The sequence below is a fragment of the Rhipicephalus sanguineus genome, chromosome 11, assembly GCF_013339695.2.
Source record: "Rhipicephalus sanguineus isolate Rsan-2018 chromosome 11, BIME_Rsan_1.4, whole genome shotgun sequence".
NCBI lineage: Eukaryota > Metazoa > Arthropoda > Arachnida > Ixodida > Ixodidae > Rhipicephalus > Rhipicephalus sanguineus.
In genome coordinates this window covers 144,090,615-144,116,286 of record NC_051186.1, presented here as the reverse complement: position 1 = coordinate 144,116,286, position 25,672 = coordinate 144,090,615, and the positions used below count along the sequence as shown (strand labels likewise).

Genomic DNA, 25,672 nt, shown 5'->3' with positions numbered 1-25,672 from the left:
ACATACATGGCATGCATGTCATAGTTTTCATGTTACCACCTGTTATTCGTGCTCTTCATACAGTCACATCGCGCAATACCAATTTTGGTGCATATCAATCTAGCGAAACGGCCACGAGTGCGCCATGAGCATGGCATGTAAATCATGACGTACATTTCATGCATGTCATGATTGTCATGTTACCACCTTTCATTTACCTTCGTCATACAGTGGCGTCGCCAATACCAATTTTGGTGTATACCAAGCTAGCGAAACGGCCGGGGATGCATAATGAGCGCGGCATGTAAATCATGACATACATAACCTGCATGTCATGATTTCCATGTTACCACCTCTCATTTACGTTCGTCATGCAGTCGCGGCGCGCTATACCAATTTTGGTGTGTCAAACAAGCGAAACGGCACGAGCGCGTCATGAGCATGACATGTAAATCATATCGTGCATGTCATGCATGTCATGATTTTCATGTTACCACGTCTCATTTACCGCCGTCGTACAGTCGCTTCGCGCAATAGCAATTTTGGTGTACATCGAGCTAGCGAAGCGGCCGCGAATGCATCATGAGCGTGGCAATTAAATCATGACATACATGACATGCATATCATGGTTTTCATCTTACCAACTGTCATTCATGTTCTTCATACAGTCACATCGCGCAATACCAATTTTGGTGTATATCAATCTACTGAAACTGCCGCTAGCGCAGCATGAGCGTGGCATGTAAATCAGGTCGTACATGACTTGCATGTCATGATTTTTATGCTACCACGTCTCACTTACGTTCGTCATACAGTCGTGCCGCGTAACACCAATTTTGGTGTATATTACGCAAGCGAAACGGACGCGAATGCACCATGAGCGTGGCATGTAAATCATGACATATATGACATGCATGTCATGGTTTTCATCTTACCAACTGTCATTCATGTTCTTCATACAGTCACATTGCGCAGTACCAATTTTGGTGTATATCAATCTACCGAAACTGCCGCTAGCGCATCATGAGCGTGGCATGCAAATCAGGTCGTACATGACTTGCATGCCATGATTTTCATGTTACCACGTGTCAGTTATGTTCGTCATATAGTCGTGTCGCGTAACACCAATTTTGGTGTATATCACGCAAGCGAAACGGACGCGAATGCACCATGAGCGTGGCATGTAAATCATGACATACATGTCATGGATGTCATGGTTTTCGTGCTACCACCTGTTATTCATGTTCTTCATAAAGTCACATCGCACAATACCAATTTTGGTGTATATCAATCTAGCGAAACGGCCGCGAGTGCGCCATGAGCGTGGCATGTAAATCATGTCATACATGACATGCATATCATGATTTTCATGTTACCACGTGTCAGTTATGTTCGTCATACAGAAATGTCTCGTCATACCAGTTTTCGTATGTATCCCTCCATTTAAACGGCCGCGAGCGCCCCGAGACCATGTCTTGTAAATCATGCTGCACATGACATGCGCGTCATGATTTGCATGTTAGGACCTGTCATTATTTTCGCCATGAACTCTTGTCACGCCGTACCAATTTTGGTATATATGAAATTAACGGAACGGCCGCAAGAGCCCAAGGGCCGTGGAATGTAAATCATGCTTATCATGACATGCGTGTCATGATTTTCATGATATGACCTGTCATTTATGTTCCTGATAAGGCCATGTTATGACACACCAATTTTGGTATACATCCGATTAACGAAACGGCCAGGGAGCCCAAAGGCCGTGGAATGTAAATCATGCTGTTCATGACATGCGTGTCATGATTTTCATGATATGACCTGTCATTTATGTTCGTGATAAGGCCATGTTACGACACACCAATTTTGGTATACATCCGATTAACGGAACGGCCAGGGAGCCCAAAGGCCGTGGAATGTAAATCATGCTGTTCATGACATGCGTGACATGATTTTCATGATATGACCCGTCATTTATGTTCGTGATAAGGCCATGTTATGACACACCAATTTTGGTATACATCCGATTAACGGAACGGCCAGGAGAGCACAAAGTCGTAGGCGGCTAGATAGATAGATAGATAGATAGATAGATAGATAGATAGATAGATAGATAGATAGATAGATAGATAGATAGATAGATAGATAGATAGATACGCTCAAAGTCGCAGAAGTTCGCTAAGAAATGCTTCGCATTTAAAAGTGGATCGTTCGGTAACGGCGCCTACCACTCACCACGGAGGCCAACAAGGGGACGTGGCAGAACATGTGAACACGTCTGCACAACGCCAGTATTACGCCGTTACTATAACCCAACATGGTTAACCCTAGCTTGGATTACCACACAAGTTAACCCTTGCCGCGTAGAAAATTGGAAGTAAATAAAAGAGAGGAGAGGACAGGAAAGGTTAACGTGAGCGAAAGACGAAGATGAAATGAGAGAGAGATAAGAAAATGCGACTGCCGATTTCCCCTGGGTGGGTCAGCCCAGGGGTGCCGTCTACGTGAAGCCGGGGCCAAAGGGGTGTGTTGCCTCTCCCGGGGGGCCTTACTTAAAGGTGCAATTACTTGGCGTCGGCTTAACCCCCAGGATCCCCTTTTCCCCGGACTCGGCAAAGCCACGCACGGCGAGGCGTGGGGGGGGGGGTCGAAACCCCCCGCTAGCTCGGGTCCGTGGAGTCGCTACACACCAAACGCCTGCTTGCGCAGACGCCCCTGCGAGGGATGCGTTTGCCTTTTCACATTCTGACAAAGCTACAACGACGACTTCAATGCCTAAGCCATCCTTCGTCGTAAACCCAAGCCTTCCCGCTCGAAAACAGCAACAGCTCCGGTGCCTCGTGAAGGAATAGAAGGACTGTTTCTCGTCGTCATCGCAGATCCGACAAACGCCCCTTGCTAAACACTGTATCATAACGGTAGAAAATGCTCGACCACTCCGTCAGAGTCCCTGCCGGCTTTCGACGCGAGAAGGGGAGGCCGTTAAGAAAGAAGTTGAGGAAATGCTACGCGACGACATTATCCAGTTGTCCAGAGTCCGTGGGCGTCTTGCGTAGTGTTACTGAGGAAGAAGGATGACCCTACGTTTCTGCGTCAATTATCGCCGCCTGGACAAAATCACGCAGGACGTCTGCCCTCTCCCACGGATAGACGACAGGCCTGGTCGACTTTACAACGCAAGGTACTTTTGTACGACGGGCTTCAAGACCGGCTACTGTCAAACCGAACTCGACGAGAAAGACCGAGAAAAGACGGCCTTTATAACACGAGACGGCCTGTTCGAGTTCAAGATTATGCCCTTCGGATTTTTGCTCGGCACCTGCGACTTTCCAACGTGTTATGGATACAGTGCTGGCCAACGTTACTTTTCAAACTTGTTTGTACTGCGCGGAACCGCCACCACACTTGCTAGGTTTTGGCGCTGCAGTCGCATCGGGCTTCAAAACACCGCGCGCGCCGGCCAACGCTGCACAAGCGTTCGCGTTCTCTATCTGCCTTCTGCAGCTTTTGTGGTGGCGTTTCGTACTGCGTTCGCATCATGTGTCGTCTGTTCGCGTGTTCGCGTTCTCTATCTGCCTTCTGCAGCATTTGTGGTGGCGTTTCGTACTGCGTTCGCATCATGTGTCGTCTGCTCGCGTGTTCGCGTTCTCTATCTGCCTTCTGCAGCTTTTGTGGTGGCGTTTCGTACTGCGTTCGCATCATGTGTCGTCTGTTCGCGTGTTCGCGTTCTCTATCTGCCTTCTGCAGCATTTGTGGTGGCGTTTCGTACTGCGTTCGCATCATGTGTCGTCTGTTCGCGTGTTCGCGTTCTCTATCTGCCTTGTGCAGCATTTGTGGTGGCGTTTCGTACTGCGTTCGCATCATGTGAAGTCTGTTCGCGTGTTCGCGTTCTCTATCTGCCCTCTTCAGCATTTGTGGTGGCGTTTCGTACTGCGTTCGCATCATGTGTCGTCTGTTCGCGTGTTTGCGTTCTCTATCTGCCTTCTGCAGCATTTGTGGTGGCGTTTCGTACTGCGTTCGCATCATGTGTCGTCTGTTCGCGTGTTCGCGTTCTCTATCTGCCTTCTGCAGCATTTGTGGTGGCGTTTCGTACTGCGTTCGCATCATGTGTCGTCTGTTCGCGTGTTCGCGTTCTCTATCTGCCTTCTGCAGCTTTTGTGGTGGCGTTTCGTACTGCGTTCGCATCATGTGTCGTCTGTTCGCGTGTTCGCGTTCTCTATCTGCCTTCTGCAGCATTTGTGGTGGCGTTTCGTACTGCGTTAGCATCATGTGTCGTCTGTTCGCGTGTTCGCGTTCTCTATCTGCCTTCTGCAGCTTTTGTGGTGGCGTTTCGTACTGCGTTCGCATCATGTGTCGTCTGTTCGGGTGAACCATGCCAACTTGTTGCGTGCCGGGGTGCGCGAGCGGATACCGCAAGGACGCAAGCAGCTCGGACAGACATTTTTTCTACGCTCCGACCGACGTGAGTCTTCGCGCAGCTTGGAACAAAGCAGTTCCGCGTGCGGACAAGGAATTGACAGCAACGTCAAGAGTGTGCGACCTCCACTTTCATCAACAGGACATATTGAAAACGTACGTCCATGTCATCGACGGCAAATCCGTCGAGATCCCACGAGGCAAATGGAGTCTCGCAAAAGACGCCGTACCCAAGGTGTTTCCGAACCTGCCCGCGTACCTGTCGAAGCCACCGGAGAAAAAACGCAAGCCAAGGTGCAAAAGCGCGAAGCGACCCGCCGATCAAGCTTCAGAGCAGCGCCAAGTTGCGCCATGCTATGACCTTGAGCAGCCGGAAGACTTTCCAGCTCAAGACACTCAGGAATTAACGATAGCTGATATGAAATCTGTAGAGTTGCCCCCCGGCTGGCGCGTGATGACGGGGGTTCATGAGCATGGTGACAGGAGTGAGGACGAATTCGTCGCATTTTTCACGGTAAAGCACGAAGAGAAAACCTTGCAAATTGAAAAGAGCGTAGTTGTCACCAGCGAAAGTTCGGCCTGTTGAGGCGTTTATTGGACGGTAGTCGGCGACGATATGCAATGGCGACAGTCAAGGCAGAAACACGGACTCAGAGCGCGAGCGCGAAGAGCCAAAGGGGACGACCCACTAGAAGGCTATAGAGAGCGCAACCCATTACTCATTAATGGCTTCGCTACAATTTCCCCGGGTATGAAAAGGGAGCCGTCCGGCGACCTAACAGCTCGTCACTATGAGTGGGTCATAGTAGGCCTTGAGGCGCTCCACGTTGACGATGTCGCGCCCTCGACGGCGCATGTCCGAAGATGGTTCGATGGGTTCGATCACGTAGTTGACCGGGGATGTGCGCTCGACGACCCGGTAGGGGCCTTCGTATTTCGGCAGTAGTTTTGTAGAGAGGCCAGTTGCAGTGGTAGGGACCGAGAGCCATACGAGCGCTCCAGGGAGGAACGTGGACTCAGAAGTGGTGGTTCCACCGCGAATGCTCTTCTGCCGCACTTGTTCCTGCGTTGTAAACGTCTTGGCAAGCTCGCGACACTCTTCCACAAGCCTGGCTGTGTCAGATATCGGCGCACACTCAGTTGAATCCGGCTTGTATGGGAGTATCGTGTCGATGGTGTGCGACGGGTGCCTTCCGTACAATAGGAAGAAGGGTGAAAAACCAGTAGTGCTCTGAGGGGCGGTATTATAGGCGTAGGTGACAAAGGGCAGAATGGCATCCCAATTTGTGTAATCGGCGGCGACGCACATTGAGAGCACGTCACCTAGTGTGCGGTTAAAGCGTTCGGTTAGGCCATTCGTCTGCGGGTGGTAAGCAGCAGTATTGCTGTGAACAGCATGGCACTCTTTGAGAATGGCTTCGACGACTTCCGACGAGAAGACACAGCCTCGATCGCTGAGAAGCTCCTGGGGTGGACCGTGACGCAGCATGAATCGGTGTAGCAGGAAGGAGGCAACATCGCGCGCTGTAGCCACTGGGAGGGCAGCGGTTTCGGCGTATCGCGTTAGATGGTCAACGGCGACGATGGAACGGTTACCAGCAGACGTCAGAGGAAGTGGCCCATACAAATCGATGCCCACGCGCCCGAACGGACGGTTCGGGCAAGGTAATGATTGTAGACCGGCGGGTGACACGTGCGTTGAAGGTTTTCGGCGTTGGCAATCGAGGCAGGAGCGAACGAACTTCTGCACGTAGCGGTACATCCCTCGCCAGAAGTATCGTTGTCGAATGCGGTGGTAAGTTTTGGATACCCCAGAGTGTGCGCATTGTGGATCAGAGTGGAAAGACTCGCATATTGCAGGACGCAGACTGCGGGGTATCACGAGTAGCCACTGGCGGCCGTCGGCGTTGTAATTGCGTCGGTGCAGTAGGTCGTCACGAATGGTGAAATGGTGGGCTTGACGACGCAATGCGCGAGTGGTTGGTGTTGCCGACGGATCAGTGAGCAAGTCTATCAGCGAGGCGTCGCGTGATGGAGGTCGACGGGTCAGCAGTCGCTGCCGGCGCAGCTCCTCGTAGCTTTGGCAGAGCGTGATCACCTCGGCCACAGTACGAGGGTTCTTGGCGAGCAGCATAGTGAAGGCATCGTCGTCGATGCCTTTCAGAACGTGGCGGATCTTGTCAGACTCAGGCATGGCCGCGTCAGCCTTCTTGCACAAGTCCAGGACGTCTTCTATGTAGCTCGTAAAAGACTCACCGGTTTGCTGAGCTCGTTCACGTAAACGTTGTTCGGCTTGCAGTTTACGAACGGCAGGGCGGCCAAACACATCGATGATGGCGGTCTTGAAAGCAGACCACGTGGGGAACTCGGTGGTGTGGTTGTTGTACCACAGGCCCGCCACACCCGCGAGGTAGAAAACCAGGTTGCTGAGTTTGCCTGCCTCGTCCCATTTGTTTGGTACGCTCACAGGCTCGTACATCGCAAGCCAGTCCTCAACATCGGTCCCATCCGCGCCGGTGAAGATAGGAGGGTCGCGGATGCGGGGGACACCGGGGCATGCGGTCGTTGTGGAAGGAGACGTTTGCTGAGCAGCGTCTTGAGGCATGGTAGTTGGTAGGGTACGGGATCTCAGCTCCAGGGGCATCGAATAGGAGCACAGCACTCTCGACCAATTTGTTGAGGCGTTTATTGGACGGTAGTCGGCGACGATATGCAATGGCGACAGTCAAGGCAGAAACACGGACTCAGAGCGCGAGCGCGAAGAGCCAAAGGGGACGACCCACTAGAAGGCTATAGAAAGCGCAACCCATTACTCATTAAAGGCTTCGCTACAGGCCACAGGAAGTGCCTACGGTCGTGTAGCGAGTGCTTACGCAAGTATTCCCATCCGTGTTATCGAAGACTTAACCGCCCTCTTAAAAGCTGTACATAAGCTTCACGTGTGTAAAGGATGCCAGATACAGTGTAACAAGTGTATTTCACCAAAGTGCAAAGTGCTGTCGCCCCAACCAACATGTGTAGCATGTCGCATCCACGGCAAGAAAGTTGCGAGAGAGGCCACCCGATTGCGAAATCGACTCGTCCAGAAAAGCAGCCGACTCAAAAACTTGCGAAAAAAAGTCCTGAGGGCATCAGCAAAGAGGGCGTCCTTCATGCGGGACATAAAGATGCTGAAGGACGAATTAACGAATGAGAAGTCTCAATCAATTAGCAAGGCATTGAGCACGCTTCCACCTATACAACAGCTGGCAATTGAAGCATCTCTGAAACAGGTCCATGCAAAAGGCCCTAAAGGAGTGAGGTACACGCGTGCATGGATAATGAATTGCCTGCTATTGCGATTGGCCAGCCCTAAAGCATACAACATGCTCAGATCATGAAACTGCTTCCACTACCCACTTGCAGCCGACTCAGCCAAATTATTTCAGGCGTGCCTTGTGGCTATGGCTACAACGAGGTTGCGCTGAAGGCTATTCAAGCATTTTTTAAAGACAAGCCTGAAGAAGAGCGGTTCGGCACGCTTGTGCTCGATGAAATTAAGCTTCGTGAATCAATTGACTTCAACAAATCAACATATAAATTTGATGGATTTGTTCATTTTGCGGCACAAGGAAGAGACGCAGCAGTGGCAGTTGACCATGCCCTTGTCATCATGTTCATTCCTATTTTCCATAAGTGGGTGCAGCCAGTGGCAAGTTTTGCCACTAAAGGGGCTGCCCCTGGCTTTGCTTTATCCAAGCTTGTTCTGGAACCTGTGCTACAGCTTGAGCGACATGGTGCCTCCGTTACTGCAGTTGTGAGCGACGGTGCTGGCAATAACAGATCGATGTGGACGCACATAGGAGTGTCTGGAAAAATTGGCCAGCCTGTCAACAGAATACCTCATCCATCGCTTGAAGACGGACGTTATCTTCACTTTTTGTGTGACGTGCCTCACATCATGAAGTGTGTGCGAAATAACATTTTGACACACACTTTTGCAAAGATATGTTTTGGGTCATGTGGTTTTTAGGTATAAGTTCATGAATGTCACCAGCTCTCTGAAGAGGCGGTCATTTATTTTTTTGCAGGCTGGTTCAGACTGCATCAACTTTGGACATTACCGGCTGCTGCACAACACCGAGAAGGCAATGCAACTAAAAGTTGTTCCCAAGCTCACCTCATCGCATGTTAATCCTGGTAAACTAGAGATGATGAGCGTCCGGTTAGCAACCCAGGTACGCTGATAATATATGCATATTTTTATTGGTTATGTACACGTTTTAAAAGTTATTTACATGCCTTTTCTTTATAAGTATTTAAATTTATATGTTTCTTTTCTGTATTCCAGCTTCTCAGTAGGAGTGTTGCCATTGGGCTGAAATTTTATCGAGAGCAACAGTATCCTGGATTTGAGGACACACAGGGCACTGAAAACTTCACCCTTCTTATGAACAACATATTCGACGCTCTCAACGCAAAATGTCCAATAACCGGTATCTACAAGAACTCCCCCAAAATCAAGGTGATAAAAGCAGGTTGCATTTTTATTGCTGCATTAGATTGCACTTTGTGAGGGCACCTTTCATACGTAAACACCTTCATACAGGTAATCCAGGATTTCCTTGGAATGCTGAACACCACCGAAAGAACCAGCAGGCTGGACAAAACCAGAATGTTCGCTTCCCAAATGACTATGGAGTCTCTTAGAGTGACTTTGATGTCAGTCCTGGACATAATCACCTTCCTGCACAGCAGGGATGTACCATATGTGCTCACTGCAAAGCTGAACCAAGATCCATTGGAGGTATGTGCCTATTTATTATTAACGCGGTTGTGAGGGAAAGATTTTGGAACTCCTTGGCGACTTATTTTGGCGCTGCTTTGTAAACCCTCATTTGCCCAAGTTCTGCTTTCTTGCACAACATGCTAAAAATGTTCTTTTTCTTTCCCTGTTGCAAGCGTTTCTTTGGAGTGGTCAGGAGCTTTGGTGGAGATGAAGATCATCCGACCATAACACACTTCGGACAGATATTCAGGCTTCTCAGCCTGTACACGCCACTAAAAATGGCAACAAAAGGAAACTGCTCAGGCGAAGCAGACCCGGTCCTTGTGGCAGTGCACGAAAGCCTCAGCGACGAGAAGGTCATCGCTCTTTCGAAAAAAGAAGCCCGGGAGGAAGAGCTGAGCAAGGTCATTTCACAGATAGAATTGCAGGAGCCAATGACAGCTGATACACTTCAGCACAGTTACTGCCGCACGACTGCGAAACCAAGCGCGCTGTACTACCTTGGTGGTTATGTCGTGAAGAAGGCGCGAAAGTTCACCAGTTGTGAAGGTTGCCTTGCAACTTGTATATCTGATAACCACGTACCAGCAGCAGCAGCCTTAACAGAGATGCGATCCTTTGTGCCTGGTGCACTGCAGCATCCATCAGGTGCTTTGATATCTATGCTTAGCGGCATTGAACGTGTAATTGAAAAAAGGACCAATGGTAACAAAGTGTTCGGAGATTTGTTCTGGACTATAATGGGAGAGCTGTCTGGATGTTCTCTGACTCGGGTAGGCTGCACAGAGCATTTTGAGGAGCTAAGTGCGCGAATCATCAAATTTTATTTGACCACACGGATGCATTTCTATTCGAAGTTTCTTCGCCAGCAGCGAGACTCTAGTGTGCCAGTGAAAGCAGCAAGAAAGCGTGCTAAATTGCTATGAAAAGGAAACTGTCAGCATCTGGGATGCACACGTGCATAATTTTTTGTGGATGTATAACTGTTAAATGCATAAGTGCATGTATGTATAAATACCTGCAGGATGTATAACTGCAGGTATTCAAAATAAATAAACAAGTGAAGTAATACCGTCCGATCTGCTTTGAAATGGAGTGAATGAGTACTTGAAAAAAAAAAATGTTGCATGTCACCCGTGCTTAATGCAATAGAGCGTACCATGTTTGCTAGCCATGAACGCATAAGTGTCTAAAAAAAACTTAAGAACACTGAGATAGCGCTATCAAGTGAAAAAACGCGCCTGCGCTGAGCAGCCGACACCGCGCCAGCTGGAGCCCGATGCGACGGTCCCGCCATCTGGCGACAAGCACAGAAAGGGTGCCACCTGCGGAGTATGGCGGCAGCGGAGAGTTTGACAACTGAATGTATCTAGTAACGTTGGTGCTGGCTGGCTTGAAGTGGCAGAGGTGCCTCGTGTACTTGGGCGACGTCGTTGTGTTTGCATCAGACATCAACGAATATATCCGGCGCCTTGAAGCTGTACTTCAAGCAATGAAGACCTCCGGACTCAACTTGAAGCCAGAAAAGTGCCGCTTTGCGTATGAGGAGCTCTTGTTCTTGGACCACGTCATTGGCCAATCCGGAGTTCGCCGCGACACGCGGGAAAAAGCTGCCGTAGCTGCCTTCCCGCCGCCTACCGACAAGAAGGCCGTACGCCGAATTTCTCGGCTTGTGCGCCTATTACAGACGCTTCGTGAAGGAATTTTCAGGTTTCACTTACAGACGCTAGTCAAGGAATTTTCACGGATCGCCGAACCACTACCTCACCTCACAAAAATCGACGTGGAATCGAAGTGGGGAACGGCGCAAGTCGAGGCATTTCAAGAACTGAAACGACGCGTGGAGACGCCTCCGATACTCGCGCATTTCGACGAATACACCGACACGGAAATCCACACCAACGCAAGCAGCGTAGGACTCGGCGCCCTCCTTGTGCAGAGGACTCAGGAACTGCAAAGGGTTATGAATTATGCTAGCCGGTCGCTATCCAAGGCGGAAGCCAACTATTCCACAGCAGAAAAGGAGTGCCTTGCCATTGTGGGAACAGTTAGACAGATGTCGATGCTGTGAGACCACAAAAAAAACACGGTTGATCCCTCAGTCATAGGAATCGGAATAACACGAAAGTAAAGCGTGCCCTTACAGAAGTAACTGAATGCTTACTGTACATTCATATAAGAGAGTTTGCACAATGTATATTTATGTCTGGCAGCTAATGGCGCCGTTTAACGTGTATGCACCCACTTTGATGATTGGTGGTACATCTCCATCCCGACGACTAACGTCCATGTTAAATGAATAAACAAACCCTTGTGGTAGCTGTAGTAGTTAACGGTGGAAGCGTAATCAGAGAACGAGGTATGATAGCCAGAAGAGCGTCGCATATTGGACGCAGAGCTTGTTCGCCATCCCGCGGCATGTTAAAATGTGATTAAGTACCACGGCCGGACTAGAGGGAAACGCAAAGCGCGTCGTGTCGCCCCGGCAGCCCGGCCGCGATTTTTCTCGTGGCGAGCGCGTGAGCGGAGAACGCGGTGTTACAGCCAGGTGAGGCAGGCGCGCGTCGCAGAGCTATTTTTGGTTTGTTTTAGCGTGATGCTGAGCGAGGCCGACGCTTTTACGACGCTTGGGCAGAGGTCGCCACCTTGCGGTGTGTTAAGACACTGACAAAATTCAACTTCTATTGAAAACGCACCGAATGGGACGGACGCGTAACGCGTTGCAGGTGCCAGTCGCGGAGTCCACAGCAATGACGAATTACTTTACCTTACCACTCCCAGAGGGCAACACCACCCCGCCGACCGGGAGAGTGGTAGATATAAAAGGCGCGTTCGTAAAGCCCCCAGAGTCTGTGACCGTGGCGCAGTGGATAGCGTGCCCGGCATCTGTTGCCGCGGACCTTGCGGTCGTGGGTTCGAGGCCCGCTGACGGTGCCTATTTTTCTTTGCCATCTGATTGTGTATATTTTTTCGACGTCATTTCCGTGACGGAAATACGTCACTGAAGTCTTGGTGGACCCCGGCATAAAACACTTTCGTGTTAATATATATTTCGTCTGGAACCATTTTACAGAGACGCGAACAAGAACACGCGCGACCGTCTAGTGCTGGTAGCTTCGTCGTCGTCTTTTTCTGGTAGGATTCTTGTAGTCCGCGCTAGTGCGCTACAGAGCCCCCCTTCTAGAGAGGAAGTCGCGAGTTTGTTGCAGGTAGCCAGGAGCGGACCGTTGAGAGGCAATGTGCACGCGGCGGGTATGGCAGCCCGACGTGGTTGTAACATGCGACATTGTCGAAGAGTCGGTGTTCAAGTACGCCGGCTTGAGACGGTCGACGGAAAGAGTGTCTTTCCGGCCGTTGATGAGCAGACAGAAGTGTTTAGGTGTGCGGTTGACGACCTTAAACGGGCCATCATACGGGGGCTGCAAAGGAGGTCGCACGGCATTGTGTCGCACAAAAACGTGCGCGCAGTGCTGGAGGTCGAGACTGACATACACACTACGAGATGTTCGTCGTTGTGGAGACGGAACCACGGTACGCATAGCGTTGTGTAGATGGTATGCATAGTCTGCATACATCTGCAGATACCGTGGGCGGGTCACTGAAGAATTCACCAGGAACTCGAAGAGTGGTGCCAAATGTCAGCTCGGCGGCACTTATGGAGCAGTCGCTACGAAGAGACGTGCGGATGCCAAGCATAACGGAAGGAAGGCGTTCGACCCATGATGAAGAAGAAGTTGAAGCCATGAGTGAGGCCTTCAGCTGGCGATGAAAACATTTATTGATTCCACTGGCGATGGGATGGTACGAGTTAGTCTTGATGTGGTTGACACCGAGGAGGCGAGATAGATCGGCGAACAATGCTGAGTCGAACTGGCGACCACGGTTAGTCGTAATGGTGGAAGCGACACCGTAGCGGCTAATCCACAGAGCGACGAGCGCTCGGGCTGTCGACTCCGCAGTTATGTTTTGAAGAGATATCGCTTCAGGCCATCTTGTGAATCTGTCAATGCAGGCTAACAAGTAGCGATGGTTCCCGCATGGAGGAAGTGAACCAACAAACTCGACGTTTAGGTGGCTGAAGCGAGCGTCTGAAGAAGGGAACGTGCCAAGAAGAGTGACAGTGCGACGATGCACTTTAGATTGTTGGCACGTGATGCAAGCACGTCACCAACGACGGACGTCTACGTTAATGCTTGGCCACTCATAATGTGAGGTGATAAGTCACTGTGTGGCGCGAATGCCAGGGTGAGCCAAGCAGTGCAAGGCATCAAAGACTGATCGACGGAACGGGAGAGGTACGTAGGGACGAGGACGTCCTGTGGACGTACCCTAAAGACCCAGACGGCGTTACATAGGGGGGGGGGGTACAGTTAATGTGGCAAATAAATAGCCTACATACTGAACAATGAAATAAGAATACCTGCATAAGTAAACATGGAATGGTGTAAAAACATTACACCATCTCCCGCTAAAGGGGATCATGAGGCGATGCAAAGCCGGAGCACTTGCACGATCGCGTTCCGTTGGCGTTCGCTGGACATGCTACCGACCTTGCGTCGTGGAACGCGAAGAGGAACACTACGCGCGTCGTGTCTTCCCTCTAGCCTGGCCGTTAATTCTCACAGGGCGTGCGGGGAACGTCGACAGGCGCACGAGAGAGAGGCAGCGTAGGAGAGGAGAGAGGGGGAGGGGACGCGCATGCGCTGGTCCTCATCGCGGCGCTGCGCAGGAGAGAATTTCGGCCTGTCCAGCCCGCATTTCAGAGGAGCCAACCGAGGCAAGCGCTTGCCTGAACGCGCGCAGCGCTCTACTAATTGAAGGAGAGGAGACTAGAAGAGAGTAGCGTATGCGCCGTAAGACCAGAAACGAGAGCGCATGAGAAGCGCAAGCAGGCGCTGGTAGAGAAGTGGAGAGAGTAACCCGCAGCTGTTGGAGAGAGGGAAGGAGGAGAGTCAGGCATGCGTAGTGTGAGTGCGGACAACGCTGCTTGCGGATTACCACTCCGCCTTACATACCCCCGAGCAAAAGATACTTCGCATCTAAAACAGCTGCCTGTGACAGTAGTATACCACGTCAAGGAAGAAAAAACAATCATACCGTAAAGTTCCATGACAATAAACACCATCAGTATCACATTAAACTAATTTGTCACCAATTTGTTCCCACAAATTGGTGACAATTGTGCAAACAGGCAGACAGATGTCGATGCTGTGAGACGACAAAACATACATCTTAGAATAACAGAGAGCTGAGCTAGTTGGTACGTATTCATTCTAAAAAGAGACAGGGCGTGCAAACACGGACACAAGAAAGAGATCAGGACACCACAAACGCCGACTAACAACTGAAGAGACGCACAACGGCTGAAAAGAAAGAAGGCACGAAAACTTATCTGCGCATGCCCATGCAACCGGCGAACCTATCAATCCGGCACGCGTGGCGGTCTACGTGGAAGATAACTGTTAAGGCATTTGATTTCAACTTTATGCAAGTTAATCGACGGTTGGCTCACGCATGCGCTACCACTATTCTCGATATGCCATGCTTCAATCATCAGGCGCGTTTCTTCATTTCTATGCCGGTACAACACTGCGCATTCATCGAATTTTGGCGTGCACTTACAATCTCGACAATGTAAAGATAGATTAGACGGTGAGCCACCTGTTAGCGATCTCTTATGTTCCAACAATCTCTGGTTAATGCATCGGCCCGTCTGTCCTACGTAGAAGCCGCCGCAGCTGAAAGGGACCTTATACACCACACTCGTACGGCAATCAATGAATTTGTTGGTGTGTTTTACGAAACAATTATCGGTCCGCTTCTTGTCTTTTACTCGCTCATTCTTCCTCTGCACAGCGGCACAAATCTTACCTAGCTTATTGGCAGCCGTGAAAACAACATTAACGCCGTATCTACTTCCTATTTTCTTTAGCCTGTGAGATATGCAATGAATGTACGGAATACCTACGACACGTTTCTTCCTTTCGCTTTCTGCAACCATGCTCGGACTTAACACAATAGACTTCTTTAAACGCTCAGCGACCGTGGCCACTGCATCACGAGGATACCCTACATCTAAAAGACGCGCAACCTGTGCGTTAAAGCTATCACTCATTTTGTGCTCACACGACTTGGTGAGGGCTGACTTAAGGGAAGACATGGCGATGCCGTTTTTTACAACCTTCGAGTGCTTCGACGAAAAATTTAACAGCGGTTTGGAAGATCTAGGAGAATACTGCCAGCACACGTGGTTCTTCTGGAACGTTAAGGAAATGTCTAGAAATTGTATTCCATTATTCTGAGGCACCTCTTTAGTAAAGCTCAGCCCTCCTCCATTTAATTCAAATTTTTCGCTCACGGAAGTTACCACCTTTTCAAAGTCTTCATCACTACAAAAAATCAAGTAGTCGTCCACATAACGAAAAACCTTAATAACCGAATTACCTAAGGCGCCTTCCAAAAGATTGTCAATCTTGCTAAGGTATAAATCACTAAGAACCGGAGCAACCTTTGAACCAATACATATCCCTGATTTCTGCACATAAACACCTTCCTTCCAACCTACCAGCGTCGACTTTAAATACATGGAAAGGATTTATAGAAATGCCCCGGTAGAAACACCACATTTATCGGTGAAAACCGTCTGGTGGCCTTGTTCGTTAATACATTCATTAACACATTTCAACAAGTCCTTATGCGGCAAAGAATAATATAGGTCTTCAATATCCATACTAAAAGCTTTACAACAGCCTGGGTTCTCCTCTGAGAGGAACTGAACTAGCGCCTGAGAATTACGCATACGAAAAGAGTCTGAAAAACTCAAAGAGGTTAAGCAGTTCTGCAAATAACTAGATACAGCGACTTGCCAGGTGCCTTGCTCTGAAACGATTGCTCGAAACGGAATCTCGTTCTTATGTGTTTTGGCTGAAAAAAACAATTCTAAAGTAAGTGATTTAGCCTTCTTGACATTACAAGCTATTCTCTCAAGATTATGTCTTAACAAAAGGTCGACAGCACGTTGCCTAACTACCGATGGCTTAAGTTTTACCGTCCTAAAATTCTTTTCCATGGCTGTTAATGCTTTTTCTGAGAACAAACTGTCCGGCATAATTACAAAATACCCTTCCTTATCTGAAATTACTGGCCTGAGTTTCTTCTCGACACAGTAATTAACCAAAGGCCGGATAGGATCAGAACACTTCAGATGCATATTAGAACCCTTGATGCTAGCAACGCAGTCTGAAATGCAGTGGGAACGCTCTTCTTCATTTTGCAGTGACTATCATCTAAGGTAGCTCCTCCAAGGACTAGCAGGTTATTTTGCGGTGAAACAGTAGAAATAACCTTCCTCTTACATGGTTGAAGTTCTCGAAGTTTTACCCTCCATATGAATTCCGCATGCTGGTTAGCTACCCTCATCCAGTCGGCGTATATCTGCTTCTGGCGGCGGTCGTCACGTGAAGTCGAGCAACGGACCTTCAGGCATTCCTGGTAAAATCTCACTTGACGCCATGATTCCGCGGTCAATATGGCACATATCCTCCTGGCATGTCCGGTAGATGGTTGCAGAAAGCCGCACAAAAGCTGAACTTCAACTGGGCAAACTCTATTCTTAGAAAACCATGAAAAAGTTCTAGCACGGACCAAACATATAGCAATTAAAGAAGCCAAAGAGGCAGGATTGTTCAGATAAGTAGGAGAACATGGAAAAGGGCTCAGAGTACTAGAAATGAAGCTTAGAATAACAGAGAGCTGAGCTAGTTGGTACGTATTCACTCTAAAAAGAGACAGGGCGTGCAAACACGGACACAAGAAAGAGATCAGGACACCACAAACGCCGACTAACAACTGAAGAGACGCACAACGGCTGAAAAGAAAGAAGGCACGAAAACTTATCTGCGCATGCCCATGCAACTGGCGAACCTATCAATCCGGCACGCGTGGCGGTCTACGTGGAAGATAACTGTTAAGGCATTTGATTTCAACTTTATGCAAGTTAATCGACGGTTGGCTCACGCATGCAAGAAGAGCGTTCCCACTGCATTTCAGACTGCGTTGCTAGCATCAAGGGTTCTAATATGCATCTCAAGTGTTCTGATCCTATCCGGCCTTTGGTTAATTACTGTGTCGAGAAGAAACTCAGGCCAGTAATTTCAGATAAGGAAGGGTATTTTGTAATTATGCCGGACAGTTTGTTCTCAGAAAAAGCATTAACAGCCATAGAAAAGAATTTTAGGACGGTAAAACTTAAGCCATCGGTAGTTAGGCAACGTGCTGTCGACCTTTTGTTAAGACATAATCTTGAGAGAATAGCTTGTAATGTCAAGAAGGCTAAATCACTTACTTTAGAATTGTTTTTTTCAGCCAAAACACATAAGAACGAGATTCCGTTTCGAGCAATCGTTTCAGAGCAAGGCACCTGGCAAGTCGCTGTATCTAGTTATTTGCAGAACTGCTTAACCTCTTTGAGTTTTTCAGACCCTTTTCGTATGCGTAATTCTCAGGCGCTAGTTCAGTTCCTCTCAGAGGAGAACCCAGGCTGTTGTAAAGCTTTTAGTATGGATATTGAAGACCTATATTATTCTTTGCCGCATAAGGACTTGTTGAAATGTGTTAATGAATGTATTAACGAACAAGGCCACCAGACGGTTTTCACCGATAAATGTGGTGTTTCTACCGGGGCATTTCTATAAATCCTTTCCATGTATTTAAAGTCGACGCTGGTAGGTTGGAAGGAAGGTGTTTATGTGCAGAAATCAGGGATATGTATTGGTTCAAAGGTTGCTCCGGTTCTTAGTGATTTATACCTTAGCAAGATTGACAATCTTTTGGAAGGCGCCTTAGGTAATTCGGTTATTAAGGTTTTTCGTTATGTGGACGACTACTTGATTTTTTGTAGTGATGAAGACTTTGAAAAGGTGGTAACTTCCGTGAGCGAAAAATTTGAATTAAATGGAGGAGGGCTGAGCTTTACTAAAGAGGTGCCTCAGAATAATGGAATACAATTTCTAGACATTTCCTTAACGTTCCAGAAGAACCACGTGTGCTGGCAGTATTCTCCTAGATCTTCCAAACCGCTGTTAAATTTTTCGTCGAAGCACTCGAAGGTTGTAAAAAACGGCATCGCCATGTCTTCCCTTAAGTCAGCCCTCACCAAGTCGTGTGAGCACAAAATGAGTGATAGCTTTAACGCACAGGTTGCGCGTCTTTTAGATGTAGGGTATCCTCGTGATGCAGTGGCCACGGTCGCTGAGCGTTTAAAGAAGTCTATTGTGTTAAGTCCGAGCATGGTTGCAGAAAGCGAAAGGAAGAAACGTGTCGTAGGTATTCCGTACATTCATTGCATATCTCACAGGCTAAAGAAAATAGGAAGTAGATACGGCGTTAATGTTGTTTTCACGGCTGCCAATAAGCTAGGTAAGATTTGTGCCGCTGTGCAGAGGAAGAATGAGCGAGTAAAAGACAAGAAGCGGACCGATAATTGTTTCGTAAAACACACCAACAAATTCATTGATTGCCGTACGAGTGTGGTGTATAAGGTCCCTTTCAGCTGCGGCGGCTTCTACGTAGGACAGACGGGCCGATGCATTAACCAGAGATTGTTGGAACATAAGAGATCGCTAACAGGTGGCTCACCGTCTAATCTATCTTTACATTGTCGAGATTGTAAGTGCACGCCAAAATTCGATGAATGCGCAGTGTTGTACCGGCATAGAAATGAAGAAACGCGCCTGATGATTGAAGCATGGCATATCGAGAATAGTGGTAGCGCATGCGTGAGCCAACCGTCGATTAACTTGCATAAAGTTGAAATCAAATGCCTTAACAGTTATCTTCCACGTAGACCGCCACGCGTGCCGGATTGATAGGTTCGCCGGTTGCATGGGCATGCGCAGATAAGTTTTCGTGCCTTCTTTCTTTTCAGCCGTTGTGCGTCTCTTCAGTTGTTAGTCGGCGTTTGTGGTGTCCTGATCTCTTTCTTGTGTCCGTGTTTGCACGCCCTGTCTCTTTTTAGAATGACATACATCTCGTCTGGAGCCATTTCACACAGACGCGAACAAGAACACGTGTGACCGTCTCGTGTTGGCAGCTTCGTCGTCGTCGTCTTTTCCCGGTCGGATTCTTATAGCACGCGCTAGTGCGCTACACCATATCATCTGGGCTACATCCAAGTTTCGCCCCTACATCTACGGCAGGCCCTTCAAAGTTGTGAGCGACCACCATGCCTTGTGCTGGCTAGCAAACTTGAAAGACCCTTGAGGTCACCTCGCATGGTGCAGCCTAGGACTTCAAGAATTCGACATTACCGTCGTTTACAGGTCTGGAAGAAAACACTCCGACGCCGACTGCTTGTCTCGTGCCCACGTCGACCCACCGCCGCAAGACGACCAGGATAATGACTGCTTCTTGGAAACCATAAGCGCCGACGACTTCACTGAACGACAGCGAGCCGACGCGGAACTCGGGGGCCTCGTGGAATACCTCGAGGGCACGACCGCCGTTGTTCCGGAGGCATTCAAGCGAGGAATGGCGTCGTTTTTTTTTTTGGAAAACGGCGTTCTCCGGAACAACTTTCTCTAACGTTCTATGCTTTTCTGATGCTGAACTAGCTCACAATTGTGGCGGTTTGGGCTTGTTGGTATGACATGACCAATAAGTTCTAAGCGCACATACAGACCAGGACAAAGAACACGTATGACACACAGGCGCTAACTTTCAACACTTTATTGAAGCCAGGGGAACAGAATATATAAGGGCACACGTGACCTTACATGACACTGGCGCAGCAGGCATAAAATATCACACCATCAATGACATCGCAGGTAACGCATTTCTTTGAAAGATGGTGCAATCGACGGCTTGGCCACACATTTATCTCCGAGACTATCAATCTTTTCCGCCTCAATTATCTCCCGCACGAGTTTACTCTTGTTTCTTGTTACGATTGTACATTTATTAAACATTGGTAGGCACTTGTTTTCCACACTGTGATCTGCATTACGGTCAGCACTGGAAACACCAGGATCATCACAACCATCACACCTTCTGCAGTGAACATCCAAGAACCCTCCGCACTCCTCCCTAACATTCCGACAATGTTCCCTGAGGCGATCATTTACACACCTCCCGCTTTGTCCTACATTGGTTTTACCACATGAAATAGGCAAGCTATACACGACAGATTCCGCACAATCGATGAACTTCTCTTTATGTTTCTTCTTGCAACCTGAATTGTGAGAGGAACTGGGGTTCGTCATTCTGCAAAGTTTTTGAAGTTTTTCAGGAGCAGAAAAAACTACTTTGACATTGGCCTTCTGCCCTATCTTTTAAACGATGTGACAAGCCATGAATATACGAGATGATAGCAAGCTTATGCGGCCCACTGACACCCCGCAAGGCGTCGGCCTGTTTTGACGAACTCTTTCGCAGCAAGCCTTCGGCGACACTCACTAGTACCTGAGTGGGATAACCGGAATCTCATAGCTGGAGGGTTTGTTCGTGAAAACTGACGCCCATTACTTCCGGACACGATTTACGTACAAAGGCATAACCTAACGATGCCCATCTTAACTAGTTTTGAATGGGCGGAGTCATAAGGGAGCGATGGTTTGTTAGCACGAGGCTCGTACTTCCAGTACAGCCGCTTGTTACTAAATAAAAGTCTGATATCAAGAAATCTCATACTGCCATTTGATTGCATTTCATGGGTTATTTCTAGCGGCGCTAGGCCTGCGCGTACAAGGGTTAGCAAGTTATTGGCTAGCGGTTCAAAGGAGTCAGAGCTACATTCAAGGAATATTAAGAAATCGTCCACGTATCTAAAACCTTTAAAATCAGCGAGGCGGTCACTGAGGCCCCTGTCTAAGTGAGCTAACAACAAATCACTGAGGACGGGGGCTATGCAGGAGCCTATACATATTCCGTCTTTTTGCAGATATGGCTGACCATCCCACTGTATAAATGTAGAACGGAGGTAATGACCAAGAAGTTCCAAAAAACCGCTGCTAGACGTTCCGCACGCGTTCTGGAAGGCTACATTGCCGTATATATCTATACAATCTTGAACACAGGAAAGGATGCCGGACTGCGGCAAGGAATAGAATAAGTCCTTAATGTCTATAGAAAATGCTCTGAAGCCCTTGTGAGAAGAGACTTGACAAAGTCTAGAACCGCTTCAGAATTTTTGGCCTGGAATGGGTCATCAACAGGTAAGAGGCTGAGTTTTTGTTGTAGATATAGGGCAACAGATTTTTGCCATGTGCCACCTTCGGAGACAATTGCCCTGAACGGGGCAATTACGCTTGCTGGCTTCGATACCCTTCCGGACTTTTTCTAGCTCCATCCTACTAGACATATTTTTTGCTTCAGACTTAGCTCTTGAAACAAGCACACTTCTTTCTTTCTTAAAAACATTTCATAGTACTTCTACAGCCTTTTTGTTGAAAAGCCCATGCGACAAAACAGCAAAACCACCCTCCTTGTCGGCGGGCAAGACGCAAAGGTTATCTTTTAAAAAAGACAGCGCGTTTCACTGGTACCTTGGAAACTGGAATCCTGGCATGGTTGAGAACGTCCACGTCCTCGGACACGCAGACGGCGGAATCTTCCTCGGCAGCACACCGGGAAACTTGTCGGACGAGGGACAAAATCTCTGGGGCAGTCCTATTGTCGACGGCGTATTTGCTCTCTCTTGTCGAGAGAGCACCTGTTGCACATCATGAGGAAGCACGACCTGCTCGAAGACGTGGACAAGGGTTTCTAGAGGTAGGTTGCTTCGAAGCAAGCCAACAACGAAGCTTCGTTAGATGAAGGTGCCACAGGCATTCGGTAACTCAACTAGTGAGCACCCAAAACTCACTAAGATGTCTTCTGGCTGTAGACGGGTCCAACACGTCGAAAAGTTGCACAGCAAGAAGTCTCCCATGCAGACGGGCTAGCCGAAGCCATTCGGATTTCTGGATTTTGGAGATTCGGATGCCGTTTGTAGAAGGAATAAAGCCTCCGAAGAGCGCTCGAACATCTTCAGGAAGAACCTTTTTGCCTATGCAAAATGCGAGTGAACGCGCCTTGCACACTGCGCTGGCTACGAAGGCCACGGTCTCCGAGCAATCACGAGGAACAGATGCAGAAGAGCCCAGTGTACTAGAAATGTAATTCACAATTGTGGCGGTTTGGGCTTGCTTTTATGATATGACCACTAAGTTCGAAGCGCACATACAGACGAGGACAAAGAACACGTATGACACAAAGGCGCTAACTTTCAACACTTTATTGAAGCCAGGGGAACAGAATATATAAGGGCACACGTGACCTTACATGACGCCGGCGCAGCAGGCATAAAATATAACACCATCAATGACATCGCAGGTAACGCATTTCTTTGAAAGATAGTGTTGAAATAAAGTGTTGAAAGTTAGCGCCTGTGTGTCATACGTGTTCTTTGTCCTTGTCTGTATGTGCGCTTAGAACTTACTGGCTGAACTAGCGTTGCGTGAGTTTGCCCTCATAATTTTGAATGCAGTAAAAGTTTGCACTAAGAATGTACTTTTTACCAAGCGATATGACGCACCACGTTGCCCGTGGGTGTCTGCGGGTCTCTTGGATTCCCTCTGCAAGAAAGATAATCTACATCGAAAAAAAGGCAACCGTTCAACACCTGACATAAAGAACGTTACGAGACTGCTTCTGCGCAGTTAGACGGTGCCCTAAAGCAAGCGAAAAAAAGATATTTTGAATGGAAAGTCGGCGCGTGCACAAACTTTAAACAGAAATGGAATATCATTAATGACTTCCTAAATCATGATATCAAGACAGCTACCGTCAAGGCTATCGCTATCGAGTACAGAATAGTACAAAATCCCGAACAGATGAGTAACGTATTTTGTTTGTCTTTTTTTTTTCGTCTTCAGAAGCTAATTTAAGTCCTACACTCCCACAGCTGGAAAGGCAACCTCAATATTGCCTCTTACGCCCTTGTACAACTGATGAAGTGCTAACGATCATTACACAACTAAAGAATACAGGAGCTGGCCTAGACAACATACACTGAATACATATTAAATCGCAAATAAACGACGTAGGACCAAGAAAGATACACACATCACAAGCGCTCACTCGCAACTAAATTTTATTACACGAAAGAACGTACATATATACATACATCACATCACGCATGTCACAAGGAGTTACAGGCATACAACCCAAGGCACGTGTTCAGTGTCTGTTGATAAAATTGAATTCTTTTTCATGTAAAGATAGGGATGGTTGGCTAACACATATCGCCGCGTTCTTTGTGATGTGATACGCCTTCAAAATTTCTCGCGTGGTCTGCTGAGGGTGACGAAACAAAATAATGGTGCTTTCGAAGAAAGGTTTGCATTTACATGTTTGACAGTGGGAGGCGAGGTGAGATGAAGGCGTGCCATTCAATTAATTTTTGTGTTCTCGAAGGCGGATGTTGATACATCGACCGGTCTGGCCGATGTTTTAAGTTCCATTTTTCTTAGTGAAGTAGATAAGGCAGTTGACACCAAATTGCGGGGAGGCATTAAGATATTTAGATATGTAGATGACTACTTGATTCTTATCGACAAATCCCGAGCGGTACTAAGCAGGGAGGATATTTTGAATGTTTTTAAAGAAGAGGGGATGGGAATCGATTTCACTTGTGAGATGCCACGTGATGACAGCTTGCAGTATCTCGACGTGAGGTTAAGTTTCAAGGCGGAGCACGTGTGTTGGCAGTATTGTCCTCGGTCCGCAAAACCGATCTTGAATTACGCTTCAGCGCATACAAAGATTGTAAAGCGTGGAATTGTATTATCCTGCTTACGCGCGGCACTTGACAAAAGTTGCGTGCATGTGATGAACGATGCCTTTCGCGTGCAATATGATCGCCTCAAAATGGCAGGGTATCCAACGCACCTCATCACTTCGGTGTGCGAAAAGCTCATACGCATCATTAAAAAGAGACATGATCCCCCTCCTCCTAAAGCTAAAGAAGAAAAAACCAGGAATATGGCGGTTATTTCGTATATACATAAGACATCGCACGGACCAGGGGCGTAGCCAAGGGGGTGGGGGGTTGGGGGGGTTCAAACCCCCCCCCGAAATTTTTCAGTTTTGCTTGCGTATATATACACGCACACATACAAACGCACGCACGAACATACATAAAGTATGGTTGAACCCCCCCCCCCCCGAAAAAAATTTCTGGCTACGCCCCTGGCACGGACTAAAAAATGTTGGGAAGAGGTATGGGGTGAGCGTAATTTTTTCTGCACCGCAGAAGCTTGGGCGCATCTGCCCCATCGTGCACAGAAGGGCGCAGGGTTCTGTAGTGACAAGTGGAAAATGCATTCAAAAGCACGTGAATGCCTATGTAAGATGCCGTTTAGGTGTGGTCTACCAAATCCCTTGTTCATGTGGTTGCGTATACATCGGCCAGACCGGTCGATGTATCAACATCCGCCTTCGAGAACACAAAAATTCATTGAATGGCACGCCTTCATCTCATCTTGCCTCCCACTGTCAAACATGTAAATGCAAACCTTTGTTCGAAAGCACCATTATTTTGTTTCGTCACCCTCAGCAGACCAAGCGAGGAATTTCGGAGGCGTATCACATCACAAAGAACGCGGCGATATGTGTTAGCCAACCATCGCTATCTTTCATGAAAAAGAATTCAATTTTATTAAGAGACTGAGCACGTGCCTTGGGTTGTATGCCTGTAACTCCTTGTGACATGCGCGATGTGATGTATGTATATATGTACGTTCTTTCGTGTAATAAAATTTAGTTGCCAGTGAGCGCTTCTGGTGTGTGTATCTTTCTTGGTCCTACGTCGTTTATTTGCGCTCAAAGGTTTTTATTGCGATAGCAATTATATGGACAGTCTCGGCTGAATTTTGCCGTCGCCGTCACCGCCGTCATGCACCGTATATGTATAAGTATGTATATATATATCAAAGTCCCCCCAAAAAATTCGGCAGATCCCACGTACCGTTGGAGTCGATGTTTGCGAAGCATGCGGCGGATAGGTGACTGGCGTAACGCTTTTTACTGAGCGACACGTTACAAAATGACGCTAAAGATATGTTTAAATTTTATACGCACACATATATATGTTGAAGAGCCGCATATGTGTCCCGAGAACGCACGCACGTTTCACGAACTCGTGTGCATGTGTGGAAGCAGTTCTTGACAGTTCTTGAACAAGGGCATCATCACCGTGATCAGCGAGCACCAGCAGCTGGTCATGACTTGTTATAGGATCCGGTCGTGATCGTGGTGACAAGGGGTCCATGTGTAGTGAAGTATGTGGTATAGTAGAGCTGTTGGAATTCTAGGATGCCTCGGTTCCTACACCTACACCCGTTGATTACGTCACATTTTAGCATAAAAAAGCGACACACGGCTCTTGCCTGCTTAGTGTGAACAAGGAACCCGTATGGGTCCCGAAACGTCTCTGTGTTTTTCACCTTGACTTGGTCAGTGACCGCATCTACATCA

General features: G+C 48.1%; 1 protein-coding gene across 3 annotated transcripts in view; it reads right to left on the bottom strand.

Moving 5' to 3' along the window:
- Positions 1–25,672, bottom strand: part of LOC119375584 (glutaminyl-peptide cyclotransferase) — a 354,571-nt gene that overhangs the window by 111,642 nt on the left and 217,257 nt on the right. The window lies entirely within an intron of this gene.